Raw genomic sequence first — 11188 nt, 5'->3', positions numbered from 1 at the left:
CGGCGAATTCAGCGGGAAATAGTCATTTTGTGCAAACACAAGGCCGGATATAACATTACACGAAATAAGAAAGTGTTTCACCCTTTTTCACCTTTCCTTTCTCTTACCTCCACTCCTCTTTATCCGATGCCTCATCTCTCCATCTCAATCAATCTTTTCCCTCCCCCTCGCTAATGCACTCTTTCATGTGCTCTCCTATTTCTCCCCCTCTCTCTCTCTCTGCTGCCCCCTCTCCCTCACCCCGATGTCTCATGGCTCTTTTGTAGGCCCTCTACATTTTTGGGGGTAATGCGATCTCCCCCCCGTTCCTCCCGGGGGTGGTCCACTCCTCCCATTCAAATAACAAGCTGGGGCTGAATGGAGCTGGCGATGAGAGGGGAGACAGTGAGGGAACAAAACTGGAGTGGAGAGTGGAGAGAAAGTGGGACGAGGGGTATGTAAAGCGGCCATTAAATCAACGTCATTGTTCATTCATAACGTGCGCTCCACCGCCATACGTAGCGCGCGGTGTCGTCCGGGAGCGCACGTGGATCCACGGTGTACCTGTGCCATCTGCCAGGTCCCACTGAGCAGCTGCCACTGTTTCCAGGCTCACTCATTGTGGCTCCACAAAAGCTTTCCCATGAAAATCTTTAAAAAATTTAGAGTCACACGTGAGCACCTGCTGGATTTAAGTGCAAAGTTGTCGTTGTTTTGAGCACTTTTGTGTCTCGGCCTGACATCATCTGTACTACCGTTGCTCAATGTCGCTCTATTCTCATGTCTTGTAAACAAATCTGACCGGAATCCCCACACAATATCTGTGCCACAGTGAATTATTTCAGTGAGTTTATATTAATCCTTAAAACTGAGAAACTTTGACAACCTGACAGATGTGCTCCATCAGTAATTTATCTGAATATATCCAAACCTCTGTAAAGATATTTGGTGATATTAAGGCCATCAAATAACAACTTCATTGCAAGGTTGGTCGACTTTGATCATTATTGGGGCCACAGATGTCCTCCTCACTTCCAGAGACTCAATGTGAGTGAGCACATCCATCACAAGGAAGCTCACTCAATGTAAAGGTCTAAATGTAAATCTCCAATTTTAACCAACAGGCTTACATTTTATGATTTTTTTAAAAACTTTGAAATAAACAGTAATTTAGTGTAATCTCAATTCATTCAGTTCAAATGTCCTTAAAATGGCCAAGTGCCTACCATTAATAAACAGTAAAGTAAACAACTTGTGCAGAAAAAAGAAAAAAAAATCTGTTTCTTACCTGTAGCTATTGACAAAGTACATTTAATACATTTATTTTGAAATCTAAGTTGAACTGTACTTCCATCTCTAAATTACTAAACCTTGCACGTGCTGTCTCACACCAAGTCAAGGCAAACTGTACAAAATACGAATAAATTGGAAGAATCTCTATGGTTTAACACAGTTTTACATAAATGTACTAAAAACAAACTCCTGCAAATGGAGTTGATGGATGTGATTTGAAATAATTAAGGAAAAAGTGATCCACTGAGGGCTCAAGATCATCTTTACAGTTTCATCCTGCATAATGTGTTTCTCATTTTTAATTGTACATACAATTTTCCGGATTGTTGTACAACTTGTCAGCTTAGCGTTTGTTTTATTGGATTTTCTTGATTCCTTCTACAAATATATTTTAATGAGACTAATGAAGTTCAGTTAAGTAAGCTACAAATAAGAAATATGTATAAGTTAAAATTATTCTGACGATTACAGGGAGTTTATTATGAAGGGTGCAGCGTAAAGATGGCCTCTCTGAAACGGGGGAATAACTTTAAACTGTTTATGAAAGGGTACATTTTTTTTCAACCTTTTTTTCCCAAAATTATTATGTGAATTTCTAAGCTTTTTTCCCCCCTTTGTTTGGAAAGAAGTAAATATCTGGAGATACATTTTGACCTTATACCTCCCAGTGTCCGAACAGGAAAACTATTTTGAGTTGAATAAAGCATGATGCTGATGTTGAATGTTGTTATTTTCTAATGACTTGATGTGGAGCTTCTTTTTCTTTTTTTTCACAGGGAGGTGGAGGAGTGGAGGTTCAGAGGAGGAGCCTGTGAGCAGAAGGTTTTAGTTCAGTTCCCGCTGCTCCTCAGGGTTTTGTCAGGAACTGCATCTGACGTATACGTGATGTAAAGCCAAAGCAAACATCCAGATCAGGAATCGCTATGAAAACCCTGGAAGTTCGCAGCCAAAAGCCAATCTCATATTATCTTAGCTTTGAATCTGGGGTGTCAAACATAAGGCCCGGGGCCCTAAACCGGCCCGCAAGAGGCTCAAATCTGGCCGAACCACCGAACAAACTGCGAAAATTTCCAATAATCTTGGAAATATATGGAAATACAACATGTTGCCAGTAGAGATGACATTGGACTGTACGTGGAGCCTGAACTAAAATTGGTTTCACACTCCTGTTTTAAATGCTTTTAAATATTGGATGATATGTGCTTCTAGCACTAATCCGTGTAGTTGTTACAATTAAGGGAAAACCAAACAATTGTGTTGTCAAATATATATGAATCATTTCAACAATAACTTTTCCTTTCGCGTTAGTAATGAAGAAACCCGTTTGTTACAGCCGAGAAACTGAGTTAAAATATTAGTTTTTTGACCTTATTTTCACCTTCAACTTCTCCTCACCTGCTATCGTTGGCATTGCTTTTGTTCTCTGTCTCTCACAACGTCTTTGTTTCCTTCTTTCCTGGCATTTTTTTCACGTTACTTGTTTCTAAGGCTTCAGGCTGCCGCCATTTTCTCATCCCTGAATCATCGTTGCTGCTTCTTGCCACGCACACGCACACGCACACACACACACACACACACACACACACACACACACACACACACACACACACACACACACACACACACACACACACACACACACACACACACACACACACACACACACACCTATACATACCACTGCGGTGCCCCAGACATCCCTCCACAATGTGGATGCCCCAAGGGAGCCTGGGTAACTCAGTCTCCTCTATCTGCCAACTGCTGTGTCACAAAGAGACTCGTGTTACATGCACACATGCACACACACGTGCACACACACACGCACACACACACACACACACACACACACACACACACACACACACACACACACACACACACACACACACACACCACTAAGTCTCATATATGTACAGTATATCACGTTCATACATACATGCACTATATTGTCATACATGCACACTTTCAGTAACCATTAATTTATCAATTTGAAGAAAAAGGAAGAGAAAGTTATTTTATTTACTGCTGTAATTCTGCCACTATGGTTTAAGTGGCAGTTTTTTTTTCTTTGGACGTTTTTGCTGAGATGAAAATCATCGTGAGCCTCACTTGTCACCTCACACAGCACAAAAGTGTTTTACCAAGGCATTTGTGCACATCTGTGTGTGTGTGGATCTGAAGATGTTGTTGTTGGCGGTGTGATTGAAGCTCAGCTCCAGTTTGGCTATAAGCTACAAACCTCAGATTTAAACGCACGCACACGCACACGCACACGCACATGCACACACACACACGCGCACGCACGTCTGTTGAAGTGTATGGAGGGAATGCTGTGGTCACACCTGGGAATGCTCTCTAACTAACATGCCCAACATTTTTTTTTCCCTCCCCATCATCTCGAGAAGGAAAGTAACAAATTACATTCACTTGACTCACATCTACTGCTACACAGAGCTTAGCAGTGGGAATAACCATAAGTGAGATTTGTCATTTGCAATTAAGCCATTTTTCTAAGGAAAGTAAAAAGAATAAATGTTTGCATTTTCAATTACTTTCTCATCCGGATCAGAGTCAAACTATTCTTTTTGAAACTTGAATGAAACTTTTTTAGGCTTTTGAGAGGAACAACATACTCTAAAATTAAGACAAGAAAACATTATGGGTGGTCGAAGCGAGAAAAGAAAATACAATGCATTGTGCTTCATTGCAAACATGAAATACCGTTTCTTTAGTCTCAGCTTAATAGTTTAACATATATTGATTTCAGCAATTTAGTTCCTATAATGAACTGAAACACAATTTTGGTATTTTGTTTTTACTTTTGTGAGTTTCCTTGTATCGGACTAATTTTAAAACTGATCAATTCATTTTGTGTTTTTGTCTGTTGTTCAATCTATATATTTACAAATGCAAAAGAAAAAAAAATGGAGTAGGCTATTCTTCTTGCAATCCTGAATATGTGAATCGTTAGCTGGATTTACATTTTCTTGTCTTTTCTTGTCTTTTCCTTTCTTTTCTTTTATATCTGCAGAAAATTAATGTATGAACAGCATAATAGATGTTGTACGATGCCTTTTATGAAGCTCTTATATCAATTTTCTGTCAACTTAATGTACAGTTTTAAGTGTTTTAACCTTGACTTACCCCAATGATTTACCCAGACATTGTTCAGTAAACTTAAAACATGCCTTCATCTAAAAAAATGTTTTCTTAATTGTACTTGACATTAAAGACAAGTTCCTATTATGTGACTGTCTAATCAGTCTCTCTCTCTCTCTCTCTCTCTCTCTCTCTCTCTCTCTCTCTCTCTCTCTCTCTCTCTCTCTCTCTCTCACACACACACACACACACACACACACACACACACACACACACACACACACACACACACACACACACACACACACACACACACACACACACACATAGCGGGCCAGTATCATAATGTGTAGGATGCACACAGTCTCACAGTGTGAATTTTAATTCTGATTTGATTGGAATTAAAGTGGTTTTAAGCCAGAGTTAATGGATTTAGACTGACTCTAATCCTGGTTTAATGAAGGGTGGTTTAGTTTGCTGCTTGCCTCTTTCATCGTCCTGGACTTTGGCCCATCACAATCCCACTGGTGAATTAATGAAGCACTTTATGGTAGGTCAGGGTGTGTGTCTGTGTATGTGTGCATGTGTGCATGTGTGCATGTGTATGTGTGCATTCTGTTTTGTTAATAAACACCCCAAAAGTTCCACATCAACTAAGACTGTCTGTAGTTCTGGATTAGTGTATAGCTGAATCATTCTTGCTTTTACTCTCAGGTGTGTGCGTGTGTGTGTGTGTGTGTGTGTGTGTGTGTGTGTGTGTGTGTGTGTGTGTGTGTGTGTGTGTGTGTGTGTGTGTGTGTGTGTGTGTGCGTGTGTGTGTCCGCTTGCTCTCCATCCCTATGTAACTGGAGCCCACCCTCCCCTGTCAAAAATAAAAATCATTTGTCCGTTGCACGAGTGTGTCCATTAAAAATGCATGGTGGAGGGAGGTGGGGGCCACTGGGGGAGAAAGCTGATACTCTGCTCTCCGGAAGGGCATCGGGGTACCACGGTGGACAAATGGCATCCAGAGAGAAAGAACGGGATGGAGAGGCAGAGCGAGGGAGAGGAGGATGGCTGAGGAGGTGTTGTGTTTGCCCCCCAGACACTCGGGTCCAAATTTGCTGGAGCAACTTTCAACTTCTGGGGGTCTGACAGTGAAAGTGCCTTCTACCCCAGTTTAACTGACCCCAACCAGGTTTTCAGTAATATACAAACTCTAAAGAGTCATCCAGAAGTGTGCTGGTTTGTACTACTAGAAATAATCAACACACACACACACACAGGGAGAAGATGTAAACCTAAATCCAGATTCAAGCCACTGATATTTTCCTGTAAGATAAATGTGCCAACCTGTAAATTCTACTCTTTCTTACCCTGGAGTTTACTTTCTAAGAGAAATGGCGTTGCGTCAGGCTCAAGAGGAAGTCAAAAAGAACAAACACAAGCATACAAAGAGAGTTCGGTAGACTATGACTTGGTTGAAGCGATGGACAGAATTAGAGCTGAATGCATGTTTTGTGGTGGAAAACTATAAAATAATAAGTTTGGCGCTCGTCCACAAGAGTTTATCCTCAGAGAAAAGGAAGTCATCTTTTCAGAATAAAATAAAGGAACAGTAATTCACACATAGAGGCCTCTGTTTTGTTATTGTACAGGTTGGGAACTGCTGTTACCAATAGACTTTCCATTTCTTGATATATAAAACTTCCTTTTATCATGTAAACTTGTGAGTTTTGAGCTGAATATTCTGTCAGAAGTTTGTCATTTAGAGCCCAATGATGGAGGGTCAAAGCTCTCACCTCGAGAGTGTCGCTGGTTTGAATCTGGACTTTGGAGTTTTGCTCCTGGTTGTGTGTCCACATGTCTCTGTCCCGCAGTGAACTGGTGACCTGTTCAGGTCGTACCTGCACTGAAGATGGATGGACGGAATTATTTTAGTGGGAATTTGATGCAGCACCAAAGACCTCCACCTCAACCTACAACGACGTATTAATCTGTGGACTTACATCACCTCCTGTTTCGCCAGGAAAATCAAGACGTGTGAATTTAATGCTTTCTATTTCTCTCCATGTCTGTCAGAATGTCTTCCTAATAGCCTTTCACTCTCCCCGTCTCTCCGGCCTCTCCGGCCTGTTATTGCAGATAATGTGCGGCTGTGAATTGTGTCTCACTCACGAGATAAATCTGTCAAAATACTAGGTGTGTGTATGTTCCTCTGTGTGTGAGCCCGTGAGTGCAGGAAGATTGATGCTTTTTCCTCGTGTTGAACCAGCAGCCTCGGAGGCTAAACTCATTGAGGCCGATCACACTTCAATACGCTGCCGTCGATTTTTTACATTTTTTTTCCCTACATGCATGCATTTGAGTTGTGCCTCTTTTTTGATCATTCTCTCGCCATCAATTCTTGCCATTGTGCTCCTTCTTGTTTGAGCGAGCCTCGCTGTGCCTCCCTGAAGGGACTCTCTGTTTTCTTTCCTTCGGCCCTGTCCATCTGCTTCCTATAACACCGGGGCAGTTCGATCTGGTTTGCTGAAATGCCTCCTGCAAAAATCACACATTTATTCACGTACAAGCAAAATACTGCCATTTCCCTCCCCCAGCTCAATAATTGTGAAAAAAAAATAATGTTCTGGCTCTCTTTTCAATTGGGTGGTCAAATCTGGACCCAATTAAAACGGGGACCCCCTAAATTTCCTTCGCACCCAGCTTGAGGAAGACCCCAGATTAGTGGAATATTTTCCTTATTGCCGACTTTGCTTTTTTGCAGAATACCATGAGATAATAATTGAGCCCATGTGTGCTTGGTATTGCGAGGTGTTTCCCCCTTTGGTGGATTGTGGATGAAAACGGCCCACTACTACAAGCCGTCGGGCAGCCACGCTCTTGATAAATATGTTTTCCTTCTTCTCGCTCCTTCTCTTCTTCTGGGGGGGTTTTCACCACAGTCTCAGGAATGTTGTTTTGGAATTAAAAGGGTCAGACTTCCATGTGGGAAGAGGCGGAGGTTTAAAAGCGAGATCAAATAAACAAAGTCACCTGCGAGTGATCTCAGCTTGTAATGAGACTCACAGAACGACAGCCTCCGTTTGATAACCGCTAAAGCAGGTGTCGGTATGGATGAGTTCCTGCGCGGGGCCGTGTGCCTGGCAGCGCCGGCGCACTGGCATTGGCTTCGGGTGTCTAAATGTACTCGCATTCATCGAGGATTAGACACTGGTTCTCATAAACCTAATGACTCAACAGTGAGTGCTTGTGTTCTGCTCCCCAATGCAGTGACCCATCATCATCCTGTTCTCCCAGTACTTTTTCCCTCCCACCGGGAATGAATAGGCGCTTGTTACACAACCCAGAGCTATCGTAGTAGCCTGCACAGTGTCATTCTGAGCGGTAAGAATTAGTACGTCATGAAGACGCTGCCAGACACGCTGCTGTCCGGTTGGTGGATCTCCAGGAGCTCGTCCCGCGGAGAGACTTTTGATTCATGTCCTCCTAATTGTGATCGACCCGAATCCCCTAAAATCAACATCTGGATAATTCTCATGCACACACACACGTTCCACACACAGGTAATTGTGTCCACCTGGGAAAACATAATTTAGTCAGGCGCCCCTTCCTCCTCCTAACACCCTTACAGTCTTACAGCGGTGTGGGTGTGTGTGTGTGTGAGTGTGTGTGTGTGTGAGTGTGTGTGTGTGTGTGTGTGTGTGTGTGTGTGTGTGTGTGTGTGTGTGTGTGTGTGTGTGTGTGTGTGTGTGTGTGTGTGTGTGTGTGTGTGTGTGTGTGTGTGTGTGTGTGTATAAGAATGACCTTTTTTACCCTTTTTCTTCTCTTTGATTTCAAAATGTATTTAACTATCGATCCTCTTTAAGCCCTAAACCAGTCAATTACATCAGACTGTTCTCGAAGGAGCTCAGCAGTTCAAGGCTATGAACAAACCCAGGTTCCTCCTCTGTGATGGTCAGCATCTTCCCTGTCTTTTGGACGTCACGTTAATTGTCTGACACATTTGAAATCGGCTAACACGTCAACAAGTCCGTTTGTCTTTTACAAAATAACATCGGGCTTGTAAGACGTTTATTAGCGATCTCGGTGGTTGTAACACAATCACCGAAGCACAAGCTGACAGCCACCATGTTTGGGTCAAATTCCTTCACAGTCCACTGAACGTTAAGTACTTAAGGCTACATAAATCTATGCGAGCAACCAAGTGCTTCAAGGCTGGAGACAGGAGCACCAATCGGAGCAGATGTTTGGGTTTCACAGTGAGGTTCATCGTCTTTACAGTTTTTATACGTGGGCTCCGGGTGGATGGGGGCTTTTGAAAGCACTTGTCTGACAGCTTTGTGGTTGTGTGTGCAAGTAAAGTCTCGCCTGCAGCCGTTCTCCACAAGGTTTGTGAATGAAAGCCTCAACGTAACAAATAAAGTATTTATTACTGTACTTTTTAGGTTCATCGTTCTGCACCAGGATTATGAGACATCTGTATTTTACTTGAGTATTTTTCTTTCCCTCATGAGAACTTTTTACTGACAGAAGTTTGTGTACTTTCTACGCTCGTTTTAACCTCAGTGACGTCGATTCATTGTCAGTGAAAAGCCACTGAACTTGGTGAATTCAAAGGATTTCAACTCACATTAACAAGGATTTAATTCCAAGACTTTTTGTTTCTGTTTCAGAAATAATCAAATATGTATGATATGTAATGTATATTAAATTATGAATTAAACTGGCATATCTATACTTTTACCTGAAGTTAAGTAGTTGAAATGCTAAAAAAAAATCTTTACTTCTCATATAATAATTTTTTATTAATAAATTTGTACTTCTCGTAAAGTAACTTAATACTTTTGAGAACTCCGACTGAAACAGAAATCACATTGCTTAAAAAATAGTAAAACAGAACTTGTCAAATCAATAGTTTTCTGTCCGTTCATGTTCCAAAACGTTGTTGATAAATTTACCGTCTCAAGGTTATGTCTCAGGTGAAGGCAGCAGTACAAACTACCAGACATAATCTTAAACTCTGAAACACTCTGAGAATTTTCTCCCATTTAAAACATTGAAAATCAGATTTGTGGCTGATTTATAGAAAGAACCAAATAAACTGATGAGATTGAAACTTGTTGCAAGATTGATTAGTAAGTCAGGCTTGTACTGTTTCATTTAGTGTTATAATTTTCTCATTTGTTCAAATATTTGTTGCTTCTTGTCTTTGAAAGATCACATTTAATTCATCAAATGGCTGTGGCACGCATACAATTCAGAAAACAGGAAAAAAAAGTATTCATGAGATGTTTTGTGGCACAATTCACTATTAATAATTTATTATTGCTATATATATATATATATTTTTTTTTTTTTACATATTTCTATCTTTCAAATTAATTTGAAATGTACTTTTTTATACTTGATGAGGTTATGCTGGGACAGAAGAGGTTCTGGGACAAGACTAGATAGAAACAGATGTCAGGGGACTACAAGGGGCCTATTGTTTTTAATATATATTATTAGTTTGTTCATATTCTTTTGTTACTCTTTCATTATTGCCCACTCATGGCCACAGCAATACAATTTTTTTCTATTGTGAGACACATAACGGATCATTTTGTTTTGTCTTGTCTTGTCTTGTCTTGTCTTGTCTTGATGATCAGCTTCTGTTTGGTAAGATAAGACGATTTATTAAATTGTGACGAACACATCGTTGAGAGAAGTTGTCAGGCAGGAGGGATTTTCTTTGACAGGAGGACCGTGAGAGGCGAAGACAAACAGTTGACTTCATGGACGAGTCCAGCATTGACGTAAAGCCTGGTAGCTGCATTGCAGACACCTGCTGTGCTCCTTTAATAATCACACACTGATGCCAACATCAACACACACACACACACACACACACACACACACACACACACACACACACACACACACACACACACACACACACACACACACACACACACACACACACACACACACACACACACACACACACACACACACACACACACACACACACAGCTATCTTTGGCATCTCCTCTGCACTGACGGATACAGGGCCAGTCGACGCAGGCAGTGATGCCATCCGATACAAATTGACACCACCACCAGCTGTTGCCCAGCCTTAGATATGTTAGTAGATCTGTCAATTTTTTTTTTTTTTTTGCATGTGGATCAGAGAGCTATGCATATTTTTCATGGCTGTCCAGCACTGAATAGATCTAATGTGAAGAAGTGAGACAGCCACAGCAGTCAGCATTCTCTCACATTTAAACCAGACAAGTCCTGCACATCCAGAAGCACATATAGGGCCTCTGCTGCCATCTACTGATGGATGGTAAGAATGGCATTTATTCGTTCATATCAAGTGTTATTTTTTTCTCACAATAGGGCATGGGCCAATAGTAGAAAACATTACATTTGTTCACATAGTGTCAACATTTGTCTCTCAGTGTGTATGAGCCCAAATTACATTAATGTCCCTGCAACTTTTCCTGACCGGGTGAATCCAGCATGACTCAACCCCGTCCTTTGTCCCAAATATCTCCAGGAGTTTTGGAGTGTACGTGTCCAGTTTTGACCAAAAGGTTTGTTCCAGATGAGGTTCACTGCGATTACCCGTGTACGTTTTACTTCCTGGTGTCAGGTAGTAAAACGATATTTACAAACTGACAGCATGACTTTGAGGCAGTATCACCTGCATCTCAGCTCAGGACTCAGTGTTGCTTTATGTCTGTTACTCTCAAGAAAGCTGTAATAAAAAATTAAATGCTATCACGCATTTTTTTAAATGTGTTTTGTTCTTTATTTTTATTAAGTGGCATGACTGACTAACAAATGT

Source organism: Blennius ocellaris, assembly GCF_963422515.1.
Source record: "Blennius ocellaris genome assembly, chromosome: 18".
NCBI classification, from domain to species: Eukaryota; Metazoa; Chordata; class Actinopteri; order Blenniiformes; family Blenniidae; genus Blennius; species Blennius ocellaris.
Note: the sequence above shows the minus strand (reverse complement) of the source record.